This window comes from Triticum aestivum, chromosome 1A (genome assembly GCF_018294505.1).
Source record: "Triticum aestivum cultivar Chinese Spring chromosome 1A, IWGSC CS RefSeq v2.1, whole genome shotgun sequence".
Lineage (NCBI taxonomy): Eukaryota > Viridiplantae > Streptophyta > Magnoliopsida > Poales > Poaceae > Triticum > Triticum aestivum.
This window is the reverse complement of record NC_057794.1, coordinates 98895769-98912175: the sequence shown is the minus strand read 5'-3', so window position 1 is coordinate 98912175 and position 16407 is coordinate 98895769.

The following is a 16407-nucleotide window of genomic DNA, read 5'->3' as shown; positions in this document are numbered from 1 at the left end:
CAACACTCCTGTTGTTCTATGTTGACATGAGAAAAAAATTGAAAGCAATAAGAGGCAATTGATATCATTTCGCCCCCAAAGTTGGGGCGTTCCCTACCGAAACCATCATGCTTGTTGTGAGAAGCTCTGGTTTGTGAGAAGCACATACCCAAACCTATCCCAAACGGGACAAAATTTTTACCATGGCATGTTGATGCCGCTCCATGAAAGCATGCCAAGTTTCATGAATTTCAGACGAGCTTTGGATTTACTAGAATTTAGAAACTAGGCATCTCAATGTTTTGCTGGCAATCAACGGTGCCCTGGTGTTTGAAATTCATTCCCATTTCTTGCATGGGACCAAAGCATGCACCCAAGGACAAAGATTTGATTTTTCAACCAATTTGTATGCACCAGAGCATGTGCATGTAGTTCAAATTTGAATTATGCACATAAATGCATTGAAAACTCACTTAATGCATAAAAATGTCCAAACGAACCCTGGAAAATCCCAAAAAATAACACAACACTTCTGTTGTTCTATGTTAACACGAGAAACTTTTTGAAAGCAATAAGAGGCAATGGATATCGTTTCGTCCCCAAAGGTGGGGCGTTCCCTACAGAAACCATCATGCTTATTGTGAGAAGCTCTGGTTTGTGAGAAGCATATACACAAACCTGCCCCAAACGGGACAAATTTTTTACCACAGCATGTTGATGCCGCTCCATGAAAGCATGCCAAAATTTCAGACAAGTTTTCACTACAAAAAAAAGACACGTCCGTGACATTTTGGGCCGAACGAATTTTTTTTCTGCCATACATATGACACTTCTATGATGATAATTGTGACAAAACCCGGTATCATCATAGATGTGGTGGGCTCCTACTTCTATGACAAAAAATCATGACAGAAAATGGGCTTTTTGTCCTGGGCGGGCCGAAGACGCAGCTGTATGACATTCTTTGGGCCGTCCATGATGGAAAAAACCGTGGTAGAAGCGAGGGGGAGGAAAATTTCGAGGAGTTCCCGGTTACGGTGGGAGGTCGGGGGCCGAGCGATGCGCGTTTCTCTCGTACACGTACGCGTGTGTGTGCGAGGCGTTGGCTCTAACTGAACCCGAGCGAGGCATTGGGCTCTAACTGAACCCGAGCGATTGCACTGCAGGCTACACGTTACTGAACCCGAGCGATCGATCGATGGCTGTTAACTAAACCCGATCGAGCGATTCCTTCGCTACTTCTACTAACTGAAGCCGATCGATTGGATGTACAGTGAGCGTTGTGCGGGGGGGGGGGGGGGGGGATGAATAGTGAGCGGTGGCATTGCCTCTGGATGACAGGACCCCGTGGTGTGGTGGAGGGCTGGATGAACATTAGACGGTGGAGGCGTGCCCGTGGAGGGGTGGTTGAACAGGACCCCGTGTTGTGGAGGGCTGGATGAACAGTAGACGGTGGAGGGGTTCCAGTGGAGGGGTGGTTGAACAGTAGCCGGTGGAGTAGCACGCGGTGGAGGCTGGATGAACAGGAGCCCGTGGAGGCTGGAGGAGGTCGACGATAGCCCGTGGAGGCTGGAGGAGGTCGATGGTGGAGATGAACAGTATCCCGTGGAGTCCCATTTTGCGGTACGCCACACCCCTCCTGATGAAGAGACCCCCGTTTCGATCGTAGGAGGTCTGTTTCGTCCGTTTTGTGGTACGACACACCCCTCCCGATCAACAGGACCCCCGTTTCGACCGTAGGAGGTCCATTTCGTCTATTTTGCGGTACGCCACACACCTCCCGATCAACAGGACCCCCATTTCGACCGTAGGAGGTCCGTTTCCTCTGTTTTGCGGTACGACAGACCCCTCCCGATCAACAGGACCCCGTTCCGAACGTAGGAGGTCCGTTTCCTCCATTGTGCGGTATGCCATGCCTCATTTCCATCGCCTGTTCTGTCCAAGCCCTCCCGATGAACACGGCCACCCATTCCGTTCCGACCCAGCCGGTTGGCTCCCATGCGTTCCATTGCCTCCCGATGAACACGACGCATTTCATTGCCTCCCCATGAACATGACACATTCCGTTGCCTCCCCATGAACACGACGACGACGCTGCTTCTCCGTTCCAACCCAGCCATGTACACAAGCCCCGGCCGTATGTATGCGCGAGTTGGCATTCAAGACCCCACCCATATGTACATACATGGCCATATTTTCTTTCTTGCACCCCGACCGTTGTACGCACGTGTACATGCTATGTGCGCACCTTTACTACGACACGTACGCGCCTCTACTATGACATGTGCGCGCCTCTACATCCACCAGTATATATGTACGTACACGTTCGCCACCAGAATGACAACGCTACATACGCTTCGACCAAGTGGGTCCCGACTGTCAGGCACTTCTTTGCCTGCGAAGATGTAGCTAGTGGGTCCCAACAGTCAGGGGGGCGAATCATTTTTTTGCCCGGACGCACTTCCTTGCATGCAAAGATGTAGCTGGTGGGTCCCAGCAGTCAGGGGGAAACATTTTTTTCGTGAAATACAGTGGCCCATCCGGTGGGTCCCACCGGTCAGGTGGAGGAATCATTATTTTCCGCGTAACAAGGAGGCACTTCCTTGCTGCGGCCGTGGACCCAGCTGTCAGCCTCTCCACGTACAGTCCACGTCCGATGGAAGTTGTTCCTTGACCACGCTGACCACGCCGCGCCGAGAGCACTAGGGCGGTGGACGACGGCGAGGCCTAGGAAGGGAACGACGGGGAGCCGGGGAAGACACGACAGTGGAAGCCCGCGCGGAGAGGAGTACGAGGGTTCACTGGTTCGGCTGCGGTGTGAGGCTGCCGTCGCCGCAGGGCCTGGCCAGCAGTGGGAATAGTAGGGGGCGGTGAAGCCTCTGCGACAGCACAGCCGGCCACAGGAGGCAGGAGCATGCAGCATGTGAAGGAAATATGCCCTAGAGGCAATAATAAAGTTATTATTTATTTCCTTATATCATGATAAATGTTTATTATTCATGCTAGAATTGTATTATCTGGAAACATAATACTTGTGTGAATACATAGACAAACTAAAACGTCACTAGTATGCCTCTACTTGACTAGCTCGTTAATCGAAGATGGTTATGTTTCCTAACCATAGACATGTGTTGTCATTTGATTAACGGGATCACATCATTAGGAGAATGATGTGATTGACATGACCCATTCCCTTAGCTTAGCACCCGATCGTTTAGTATGTTGCTATTGCTTTCTTCATGACTTATACATGTTCCTATGACTATGAGATTATGCAACTCCCGTTTGCTGGAGGAACACTTTGTGTGCTACCAAACGTCACAACGTAACTGGGTGATTATAAAGGAGCTCTACAGGTGTCTCCAAAGGTACATGTTGGGTTGGCGTATTTCGAGATTAGGATTTGTCACTCCGATTGTCGGAGAGGTATCTCTGGGCCCTCTCGGTAATACACATCACATAAGCCTTGCAAGCATTGCAACTAATGAGTTAGTTGTGAGATGATGTATTACGAAATGAGTAAAGAGACTTGCCGGTAACGAGATTGAACTAGGTATTGAGATACCGACGATCGAATCTCGGGCAAGTAACATACCAATGACAAAGGGAACAAAGTATGTTGTTATGGGGTCTGACCAATAAAAGATCTTCATAGAATATGTGGGAGCCAATATGAGCATCCAGGTTCCGCTATTGGTTATTGACTGGAGACATGTCTCGGTCATGTCTACATTGTTCTCGAACCCGTAGGGTCCGCACGCTTAACGTTATGATGGCAGTTTCATTATGAGTTTATATATTTTGATGTACCGAAGTTTGTTTGGAGTCTCAGATGTGATCACGGACATGACGAGGAGTCTCAAAATGGTCGAGACATAAAGATTGATATATTGGAAGCCTATGTTTGGACATCAGAAGTGTTCCGGGTGAAATCGGCATTTTACCGGAGTACCGGGAGGTTACCGGAACCCCTCGGTAACCTAATGGGCCTCAATGGGCCTAGTGGAGAAAGAGGAGAGGAGGCCTAGGGGATGCCGCGCGCCCCTCCCCCCAAGTACGAATTGGACAAGGAGGGGGGCCCCCTTCCTTTCTTCCCTCTCCTCCTTCCCCCAAGTCCTAATCCAACTAGGGAAAGGGGGGAGTCCTACTCCCGGTAGGAGTAGGACTCCTCCGGCGCGCCTCCTCCTAGGGCCGGCCGCAACCCCCCTTGCTCCTTTATATACAGGGGCAGGGGGCACCTCTAGACACACAAGTTGATCCTCATGATCGTTTTCTTAGCCGTGTGCGGTGCCCCCTTCCACCATACTCCTCGATAATATTGTAGCGGTGCTTAGGCGGAGCCCTGCGACGGTAGAACATCAAGATCGTCACCACGCCGTCGTGCTGATGGAACTCTTCCCTGACACTTTGCTGGATCGGAGTCTGGGGATCGTCATCGAGCTGAACGTGTGCTAAAACTCGGAGGTGCCGTAGTTTCGGTGCTTGATCGGTCGGGCCGTGAAGACATACGACTACATCAATCGCGTTGTCATAACGCTTCCGCTTTCGGTCTACGAGGGTACGTAGACAACACTCTCCCCTCTCGTTGCTATGCATCATCATGATCTTGCGTGTGCGTAGGAATTTTTTTGAAATTACTACGTTCCCCAACAGTGGCATCCGAGCCTAGGTTTTATGTGTTGATGTTATGCACGAGTAGAACATAAGTGAGTTGTGGGCGATATAAGTCATACTGCTTACTAGCATATCATACTTTGGTTCGGCGGTATTGTTGGATGAAGCGGCCCAGACCGACATTACGCGTACGCTTACGCGAGACTGGTTCTATCGACGTGCTTTGCACACAGGTGGCTAGCAGGTGTCAGTTTCTCCAACTTTAGTTGAACCGAGCGTGGCTACGCTCGGTCCTTGCGAAAGTTAAAACAGCACCAACTTGACAAACTATCGTTGTGGTTTTGATGCGTACGTAAGATTGGTTCTTGCTTAAGCCCGTAGCAGCCACGTAAAACTTGCAACAACAAACTAGAGGACGTCTAACTTGTTTTTGTAGGGCATGTTGTGATGTGATATGGTCAAGACATGCTGCTAAATTTTATTGTATGAGATGATCATGTTTTGTAACCAAGTTATCAGCAACTGGCAGGAGCCATATGGTTGTCGCTTTATTGTATGCAATGCAATTGCGCTGTAATGCTTTACTTTATCACTAAGCGGTAGCGATAATCATGGAAGCATAAGATTGGCGAGACGACAACGATGCTACGATGGAGATCAAGGTGTCGCGCCGGTGACGATGGTGATCATGACGGTTCTTCGAAGATAGAGATCGCAAGCACAAGATGATGATGGCCATATCATATCACTTATATTGATTGCATGTGATATTTATCTTTTATGCATCTTATCTTGCTTTGATTGACGGTAGCATTTTAAGATGATCTCTCACTAATTATCAAGAAGTGTTCTCCCTGAGTATGCACCGTTGCGAAAGTTCTTCGTGTTGAGACACCACGTGATGATCGGGTGTGATAGGCTCTACGTTCAAATACAACGGGTGCAAAACAGTTGCACACGCGGAATACTCAGGTTATACTTGACGAGCCAAGCATATACATATATGGCCTCGGAACACGGAGACCGAAAGGTCGAGCTTGAATCATATAGTAGGATTAGAGGGATGTTCACCAATTGAACTACTCCATCTGACGTGATGATCGAACATGGTTTAGTTAATTTGGATCACGTGATCACTTAGAGGATTAGAGGGATGTCTATCTAAGTGGGAGTTCTTTAGTAATATGATTAATTGAACTTAAATTTATCATGAACTTAGTACGTGATAGTATCTTGCTTGTTTATGTTTGATTGTAGATAGATGGCCCGTGCTGTTGTTCCGTTGAATTTTAATGCGTTCCTTGAGAAAGCAAAGTTGAAAGATGATGGTAGCAATTACACGGACTGGGTCCGTAACTTGAGGATTATCCTCATTGCTGCACAGAAGAATTACATCCTGGAAGCACCGCTAGGTGCCAGGCCTGCTGCTAGAGCAACACCAGATGTTATGAATGTCTGGCAGAGCAAAGCTGATGACTAATCGATAGTTCAGTGTGCCATGCTTTACGGCTTAGAATCGGGACTTCAACGATGTTTTGAACGTCATGGAGCATATGAGATGTTCCAAGAGTTGAAGTTAATATTTCAAGCAAATGCCCGGATTGAGAGATATGAAGTCTCCAATAAGTTCTATAGCTGCAAGATGGAGGAGAACAGTTCTGTCAGTGAGCATATACTCAAAATGTCTAGGTATAATAATCACTTGATTCAATTGGGAGTTAATCTTCCAGATGATTGCGTCATTGACAGAATTCTCCAATCACTTCCACCTAGCTACAAGAGCTTCGTGATGAACTATAATATGCAAGGGATGAATAAGACAATTACCGAGCTCTTCGCAATGCTGAAAGCTGCGGAGGTAGAAATCAAGAAGGAGCATCAAGTGTTGATGGTCAACAAGACCACTAGTTTCAAGAGAAAGGGCAAAGGGAAGAAGAAGGGGAACTTCAAAAAACATCAAGCAAGTTGCTGCTCAGGAGAAGAAACCCAAATCTGGACCTAAGCCTGAAACTGAGTGCTTCTACTTCAAGCAAACTGGTCACTGGAAGCGGAACTGCCCCAAGTATTTGGCGGATAAGAAGGATGGCAAGGTGAACAAAGGTATATATGATATACATGTTATTGATGTGTACCTTACTAATGCTCGCAGTAGCACCTGGGTATTTGATACTGGTTCTGTTGCTAATATTTGCAACTCGAAACAGGGACTACGAATTAAGCGAAGATTGGCTAAGGACGAGGTGACGATGTGCGTGGGAAATGGTTCCAAAGTCGATGTGATCACGGTCGGCACGCTACCTCCACATCTACCTTCGGGATTAGTATTAGACCTAAATAATTGTTATTTGGTGCCAGCGTTGAGCATGAACATTATATCTGGATCTTGTTTGATGCGAGACGGTTATTCATTTAAATCAGAGAATAATGGTTGTTCTATTTATATGAGTAATATCTTTTATGGTCATGCACCCTTGAAGAGTGGTCTATTCTTATTAAATCTCGATAGTAGTGACACACATATTCATAATGTTGAAGCCAAAAGATGCAGAGTTGATAATGATAGTGCAACTTATTTGTGGCACTGCCGTTTAGGTCATATCGGTGTAAAACACATGAAGAAACTCCATACTGATGGACTTTTGGAACCACTTGATTATGAATCACTTGGTACTTGTGAACCGTGTCTTGTGGGCAAGATGACCAAAACACCGTTCTCCGGTACTATGGAGAGAGCAACAGATTTGTTAGAAATCATACATACAGATGTATGTGGTCCGATGAATATTGAGGCTCATGGCGGATATCATTATTTTCTCACCTTCACAGATGACTTAAGCAGATATGGGTATATCTACTTAATGAAACATAAGTTTGAAACATTTGAAAAGTTCAAAGAATTTCAGAGTGAAGTTGAAAATCATCGTAACAAGAAAATAAAATTCCTACGATCTGATCGTGGAGGAGAATATTTGAGTTACGAGTTTGGTGTACATTTGAAACAATGCGGAATAGTTTCGCAACTCACGCCACCCGGAACACCACAACGTAATGGTGTGTCGGAACGTCGTAATCGTACTTTTCTAGATATGGTGCGATCTATGATGTCTCTTACTGATTTACCACTATCGTTTTGGGGTTTTGCTTTAGAGACGGCTGCATTCACGTTAAATAGGGCACCATCAAAATCCGTTGAGACAACGCCTTATGAATTGTGGTTTGGCAAGAAACCAAAGTTGTCGTTTCTGAAAGTTTGGGGCTGCGATGCTTATGTGAAAAAGCTTCAACCTGATAAGCTCGAACCCAAATTGGAGAAATGTGTCTTCATAGGATATCCAAAGGAAACTATTGGATACACCTTCTATCACAGATCCGAAGGCAAGACTTTTGTTGCTAAATTAGGAAACTTTCTAGAGAGGGAGTTTCTCTCGAAAGAAGTGAGTGGGAGGAAAGTAGAACTTGATGAGGTAACTGTACCTGCTCCCTTATTGGAAAGTAGTACATCACAGAAACTGGTTTCTGTGACACCTACACCAATTACTGAGGAAGCTAATGATGATGATCATGAAACTTCAGAACAAGATACTACTGAACCTCGTAGATCAACTAGAGTAAGATCCGCACCAGAGTGGTACGGTAATCCTGTTCTGGAAGTCATGCTACTAGATCATGATGAACCTACGAACTATGGAGAAGCGATGGTGAGCCCAGATTCCGCAAAATGGCTTGACGCCATGAAATCTGAGATGGGATCCATGTATGAGAACAAAGTGTGGACTTTGGTTGACTTGCCCAAAGATCGGCAAGCAATTGAGAATAAATGGATCTTCAAGAAGAGGACTGACGCTGACGGTAATGTTACTGTCTACAAAGCTCGACTTGTCGCAAAAGGTTTTTGACAAGTTCAAGGGATTGACTACGATGAGACCTTCTCAACCGCAGCGATGCTTAAGTCTGTCCAAATCATGTTAGCAATTGCCGCATTTTATGATTATGAAATTTGGCAGATGGATGTAAAAACTGCATTCCTAAAAGGATTTCTGGAAGAAGAGTTGTATATGATGCAGCCGGAAGGTTTTGTCGATCCAAAGGGAGCTAACAAAGTGTGCAAGCTCCAGGGATCCATTTATGGACTGGTGCAAGCCTCTCGGAGTTGGAATAAACGCTTTGATAGTGTGATCAAAGCATTTGGTTTTGTATAGACTTTTGGAGAAGCCTGTATTTACAAGAAAGTGAGTGGGAGCTCTGTAGCATTTTTGATATTATATGTAGATCACATATTACTAATCGGAAATGATATAGAATTTATGGATAGCATAAAGGGATACTTGAATAAGAGTTTTTCAATGAAAGACCTCGGTGAAGCTGCTTACATATTGGGCATTAAGATCTATAGAGATAGATCAAGACGCTTAATTGGACTTTCACAAAGCACATACCTTGACAAAATTTTGAAGTTCAAAATGGATCAAGCAAAGAAAGGATTCTTGCCTGTGTTACAAGGTGTGAAATTGAGTAAGACTCAATGCCCGACCACTTCTGAAGATAGAGAGAAAATGAAAGATGTTCCCTATGCTTCAGCCATAGGCTCTATCATGTATGCAATGCTGTGTACCAGACCTGATGTATGTCTTGCTATAATCTAGTAGGGAGGTACCAAAGTAATCCAGGAGTGGATCACTAGACAGCGGTCAAGAACATCCTGAAATACCTGAAAAGGACTAAGGATATGTTTCTCGTATATGGAGGTGACAAAGAGCTCATCGTAAATGGTTACATTGATGCAAGCTTTGACACTGATCCGGACGATTCTAAATCGCAAACCGGATACATGTTTACATTAAAACGGTGGAGCTGTCAGTTGGTGCAGTTCTAAACAAAGCGTTGTGGCGGGATCTACATGTGAAGCGGAGTACATAGCTGCTTCGGAAGCAGCAAACGAAGGAGTCTGGATGAAGGAGTTCATATCCGATCTAGGTGTCATACCTAGTGCATCGGGTCCAATGAAAATCTTTTGTGACAATACTAGTGCAATTGCCTTGGCAAAGGAATCCAGATTTCACAAGAGAACCAAGCACATCAAGAGATGCTTCAATTCCATCCAGGATCTAGTCCAGGTGGGAGACATAGAGATTTGCAAGATACATACGGATCTGAATGTAGCAGACCCGTTGACTAAACCTCTTCCACGAGCAAAACATGATCTAGTATGTTGTTATGCGGTCTGACCGATAAAAGATCTTCGTAGAATATGTGGGAGCCAATATGAGCATCCAGGTTCCGCTATTGGTTATTAACCGGAGACATGTCTCGGTCATGTCTACATTGTTCTCGAACCCGTAGGGTCCGCACGCTTAACGTTACGATGACAGTTTCATTATGAGTTTATATATTTTGATGTACCGAAGTTTGTTCGGAGTCCCGGATGTGATCATGGACATGACGAGGAGTCTCGAAATGGTCAAGACATAAAGATTGATATATTGGAAGCCTATGTTTGGACATCAGAAGTGTTCCGGGTGAAATCGACATTTTACTGGAGTACCGGGAGGTTACCGGAACCCCCCGGTAACCTAATGGGCCTTAATGGGCCTAGTGGAGAAAGAGGAGAGGAGGCCTAGGGGCTGCCGCGCGCCCCTCCCCCCAAGTCCGAATTGGACAAGGAGGGGGGGCGGCGCCCCCCCCTTTCCTTTCTTCCCTCTCCTCCTTCCCCCCAAGTCCTAATCCAACTAGGGAAAGAGGGGGAGTCCTACTCCCGGTAGGAGTAGGACTCCTCCGGCGCACCTCCTCCTAGGGCCGGCCGCACCCCCCCTTGCTCCTTTATATACGGGGGCAGGGGGGCACCTCTAGACACACAAGTTGATCCTCGTGATCGTTTTCTTAGCCGTGTGCGGTGCCCCCTTCCACCATACTCCTCGATAATATTGTAGCGGTGCTTAGGCGAAGCCCTGCGACGGTAGAACATCAAGATCGTCACCACACCATCGTGCTGACGGAACTCTTCCCCGACACTTTGCTGGATCGGAGTCCGGGGATCGTCATCGAGCTGAACGTGTGCTGAACTCGGAGGTGCCGTAGTTTCGGTGCTTGATCGGTCGGGCCGTGAAGACGTATGACTACATCAATCGCGTTGTCATAACGCTTCCGCTTTCGGTCTACGAGGGTACTAGACAACACTCTCCCCTCTCGTTGGTATGCATCATCATGATCTTGCATGTGCGTAGGAATTTTTTTGAAATTACTACGTTCCCCAACAGCATGACCGGCGCTGCTTTGGGCGGCTGGAGCAAGAAGACCAGAGGTTGAAGAAGCACTACGGTCGTTGGATGGACATCGTACGGTCACTGGAGCTAGAATCGTTCATATTGACTAAAGTTGACAAAGGCCCTCATCCCAGTCAACTTAGTAGGCCCACAAGTCAGCCTCCCACCATGGTGGGTCCCAGCTAGCAGGGGGAGTATTCATTTTTTGTGCGTAATAAGGAGGCACTTCCGGTGGGTCCGAGCTGACAGCGGGGGAACGTTTTTTTTGCGAAATACGCTGGCCCGTCCGGTGGGTCCCAGCAGTCAGGGGGAAACATTTTTTCGCGAAATAAGGTGGCCCATCCGGTGGGTCCCTGCTGTCAGGTGGAGGAATAATTATTTTGTGTGTAATAAGGAGGCACTTCCTTGTGGCCGCCTGGACCCAGCTATCAGCCTCTCCATGTACAGTACTCTTCCGATGGAAGTCGGTCATTGACCACGTTGACCACGCCGCGCTGAGAGCACCAGGGCGGTGGTCTAGACGACGGCGAGGCCTAGGAAGGGGACGACGTGGAGCCGGGGAAGACGCAACAGTGGAAGCCCGCGTGGAGAGGAGTACGAGGGTTCACTAGTTCGGCTGCGGTGTGAGGCTGCCGTCACCGCAGAATAACAGGGGGTGTTGGTGAGTAGAGGGATGGCCTGGCCAGCGATGGGAGTAGTACGGGGTGGTGAGGCCTCCGCGGCATCACAGCCGGCCACGGGAGGTAGGAGCACACGACACGATCGGCGCTGCTTTGGGCGGCTGGAGCAAGAAGACCAGAGGTTAAAGAAGCACTACACCCGTTGGATGGATATCGTACGATCACTGCAGCTAGAATCATTTATATTGACTAAGTTGACAAAGCCCTTGGTACACGTCAACTTAGTAGGCCCACAGCTCGGATTTGGCAGAGAGCATATAGCCCATTTGCGATTTGTAAGAATGTACAGCTCATTTTTTAATTCTAATGGAATTTACTACAGCCCATTTATAGTTTGTTAAAAGTACAACCCAACTTCTAGCTAGGACAATGATTAATAATTTCAAACAACCGCTCAAAACAGAATTCAAAAAAAAAATTCCGACATTTTGATGGGATCCGAAATATTTTTATCCAAAATTTCTAGTCAGGTTAAATATAATTTCAAAATAAAGTTGTATTACGTTAAAATCCAACGAAATATTGCGCGCGCAACAAGTAATGAAATTAAAATTTTCAAATTCTAGAAATAATATATTTTTCAAACTAATTACGTGTTTGGTGCATAGTAATTGTCTAGTTATTATAATTACATCCCATTTATTATTTCTTAAAGTCCATTTTCTTGTTAAGCCTAATGCATACCTCCTAGAGTTAGCTCATAAACTTACTGGCCTCCAAAACCATCCATTTTACCTAAGTTAGCTCTAAAATGATTTGTACTTAGCTTACTTATGTCAAAAATTGGATAATTAGCTTAGTTAGCTCATAAACGATCCATTTTATCTAAGTTAGCTCTAAAATGACCCATTTTACCTTAGTTAGCTTATAAATGATCCAGTTTATCCAAGTTAGCTCTAAAATGACCCATTTTACATAGATTAGCTCCTAAATGATCCATTTTACCTACCTTAGCTTTAAAATGACCCATTTCACCTAGGTTAGCTCCAAAATGACCCATCTTACCTAGGTTAGCTCCAAAATCACCCATCACACCTAGATTAGCTCTAAAATGATGCTTTTTACTAAGTTAGCTCATAAACGATCCATTTCAACTAAGTTAGCTCATAAACGATCCATTTCACCTAAGTTAGCTAAAAACGATCCATTTCACCTATATTAGCTCTTAAATGATCCATTTCACCTAAGTTAGCTCATAAACGATCCATTTCACCTAAGTTAGCTAAAAAACGACCCATTTCACCTAAATTAGCTCTTAAATGATCCATTTCACCTAAGTTGGCTAAAAAACGATCCATTTCACCTTAGTTAGCTCAAAAACGATCCATTTCACCTTAGTTAGCTCATAAATGACCCATTTCAACTAAGTTAGCTCATAAATGATCCATTTCACCTAAGTTAGATAAAAAACAATCCATTTCACCTTAGTTAGCTCAAAAACGATCCATTTCAACTTAGTTAGCTCATAAACGACCCATTTCAACTAAGTTAGCTCATAAATGATCCATTTCACCTAAGTTAGCTCAAAAATGATCCATTTCAACTTAGTTAGCTCAAAAACGATCCATTTCACCTTAGTTAGCTCATAAATGACCCATTTCAACTAAGTTAGCTCATAAATGATCCATTTCACCTTAGTTAGCTCATAAACGACCCATTTAAACTTAGTTAGCTCATATATGATCCATTTCACCTAAGTTAGCTCATAAATGACATATACTTCTTGTTCTAGTCTTCTTCTTCTAGTCACCTATATATTTCTAACTTTCTTATTTGCCATTTTGCAGATTTCATTCACTTCATGGAAGCTAGCTTGCTATGATGGAGTGCTTGTTTTTTCTTTGATCAAACTTTGCATTGTATCTAGCTTGCTATGATGGAACTTGCTATCTTGATGAAACTTTGCATTGTAATATGTATATGGATGGAACTTGATGGAACTTGCTTATGTATGAATGGATGAAGCTTAATTATGTGCTGGATATATGAGATGTTTGCTGTTAAATAGCCTTGTGAAATATATCTATATATGTCATATATATTTGCTGTGAAAATTGTTGGATTAAAAAAAACAGAAAAAAGAGCCAATATGAAGGCTCTTTGCCTTCTGCCATCGACGACAACGGGCTCTTTGCCATCAGCCGCGGACGGCAAAGAAGCCATGTGGCAGCCAACTGTGCTTCCTGGGAGCCAACCCATTTGGTCAGTTTGCCTACAGTGGCAGACGGCAAAGAGTAAAAAAATTTGCCGTCAGTGGCAGATGGCAAAGGCCTGCCGTGTAGTGACGTCTAGCTGACATCATACGGCGGACAGCAAAGGCAGGACAAATTTTGCCGTCAGCGGCGTACGGCAAAGGCCTGCCGTTAGCCACCTAACGGACTAACAGCGCAATTTTTGCCGTATGCTTTCTTTGCCATCTGCTGCTCATGGCAAAGGCCCCTTGGCCGTCAGCCGCGTAAAGCAGACGGCAAAGTAGCTCTTTGCTGGACCTTACTTTGCCGGAGCCTTTTGCCATCCGTGGCAGACGGCAAAGACCTTTGTCGTCCGCCGTTCATGCCTTTGCCGTCCGCTGTGGCAGACAGCAAAGTTGCTGATTCCTGTAGTGTATATGCATATTAATACCCCTCTGATTATGAACATGAATATGGTTTGTGAGTAGTTACATTTGTTCCTGGCGACATGGGAGAAGTCTTGCTATTAGTTGTCATGTGAATTTGGTCTTCGTTCGATATTTTCAAGAGATGTATTGTAGCGACCAGACCTCAAACGGTCTGATCTCTGTGCTCAGGTGTCATCCCTGGATCAGTAATGCTGACACCACACAGTACTTGAAGGATTTATAACAGAGTAGCAATCACACACTTATTACATCGAGTGTCTCAATAGAGAACTTATTACAATAAATATGGCTTAAGGTCATCTAATAACGATAACAGCGGAATGCTTGGAAGATAAGTGAGTCCATCAACTCCAACGGCATCACTGAGTATAGAACCACGACCTAAAAAAACTCCTTAATCGTCGTCTGAAAAGTCTGCAACATTAACATTGCAGCTCGAAATGGGTCAGCACATGGAATATGCTGGCAAGGTAACACATAGAGAGTAATGGAATGAAATAGCTATACTATATGCATATTTGGTTGGTGGAAAGCTCTATGGTTACAGTTTTGCGTAAAGCCAATTTTTCCCTACTGCAAAGGAATAAATTTTATTTAACTATCATGGTAGTTGTTAAACATTGAGAATGGTTGACAGCATCCTCAATCCCAATTAAGCATCATCATTAAACAAAACCCAACAAAATTAAATTTTAGAGTAACATGTTGAGATTCACATGATAATCCAAGTACTAGATACTCAAGATGTCCATAACCGGGGACACGGCTAATCATGATTAGTTTATACACTCTGCAGAGGTTTGCGCACTTTTCCCCACAAGACTCGATCGCCTCCGTTTGGTTTCTCGCACTACATGGTGTTTGAGAAGACGGATGACCGAGACACAGTCTTTCAGAAGCGCTATTACCTTACGATGGATAGACCGTTACACCTACTTTCCCCTCCATCTGCTAGTCTACCCTGTAAGAGTTCGCACGACTTAATCAACTATGCTATAGCCCATAATAGCTTGTGGCTGCACACGGAAGTTTCTAGTATGAAAAATCTCATGATCCCTTTGGGCCTGGGTGGCGGTCCACAAAAAAAAGGCAATCCTGGAATACCCAGGTACCTCAATCCACCCAGATGTGTGTTTAAGTTACCACCTTAGATAAACCATTAGTTAACAAACTCACATCCGTCATGGATATCACTCACCCAATCCACGTCTACTAGCATAGCATGGCACAATAGGCAAACATAGAAGTAACTCCCAAAGGTTTGATAATAAACAGGTAATAGGTACTACCTCAACTACTTCCCATCCCACAATTTAATTAGATCCTAATCATGCAATGTTTGAGGATTGATCTAATACAATAAAACTGGGTAGTAGGAGGTATGATCAAAGTGTTACTTGCCTTGCTGATGATCCGCGAAACCTAGAGATTCGAAGTAGCAGGCGGCGCATTCCGGGTATTCTATGACAGACAAACAAACAAGCATACAATAAGCATTCATCTAATGCACGGGTAAAACTCAAATAAGAGATCTAACCAGAAGGTTCAACTTAAGAACTCCGGTTTGCAAAAAGAATCAAATCAAACGAAGCAACAAAAGTTAAACGGCAAAAGAAACAGGCTTCATTTACTATTCTGGATCTAGGGCAATTTTAAAGTGGCAAAAACATGTTTAAGTTGGTTAAACGGATAGAGGGTTTCGAGACAAAACTCCAGGCGCGATCAGAAATACTAAAATGAAAATGAGCAAAAAGTTATACTAAAATGAAAATCGGATCAGGAATCGCGATCAGAAAAATCACGGATTTAATCCAAGAAAAAGAAAAATGACGAACATTCGCTAGAACGAACGAATGGACGAACGCTCGCTAATTAAATAAATCAGAAAACCGATCTATTTAAAAAAACCGAAACTAAAAAAAACGACAAAACCATCAGAAAAACCGAACGGTTTTTCAGAAAAAAAACCGGTGTCTAAAAAAAATCTACCGGCAACGGCGGCGGCGGCGATCGGCGGCGGCGGCGGCGGCGGTCGGCGGCGGCGGCAGCAGCGACGGCGGCGCTAGGGTTCGGGCGGCGGGGCGGCTCGGTGGGCTGCGGGGTCGGGTGCACCAGCTTTTCAAGGCCGGCCCCGGAGGAGTGTGGGCCTAACACGGCCCGTAGGTCGGTTCGTTTTTTTAAATTATTCCGCGCAGAAAAACGAATAAAAGAAATACTAAGCGGACTCCAAAATCCCGAAATAAATTTTCCCGGG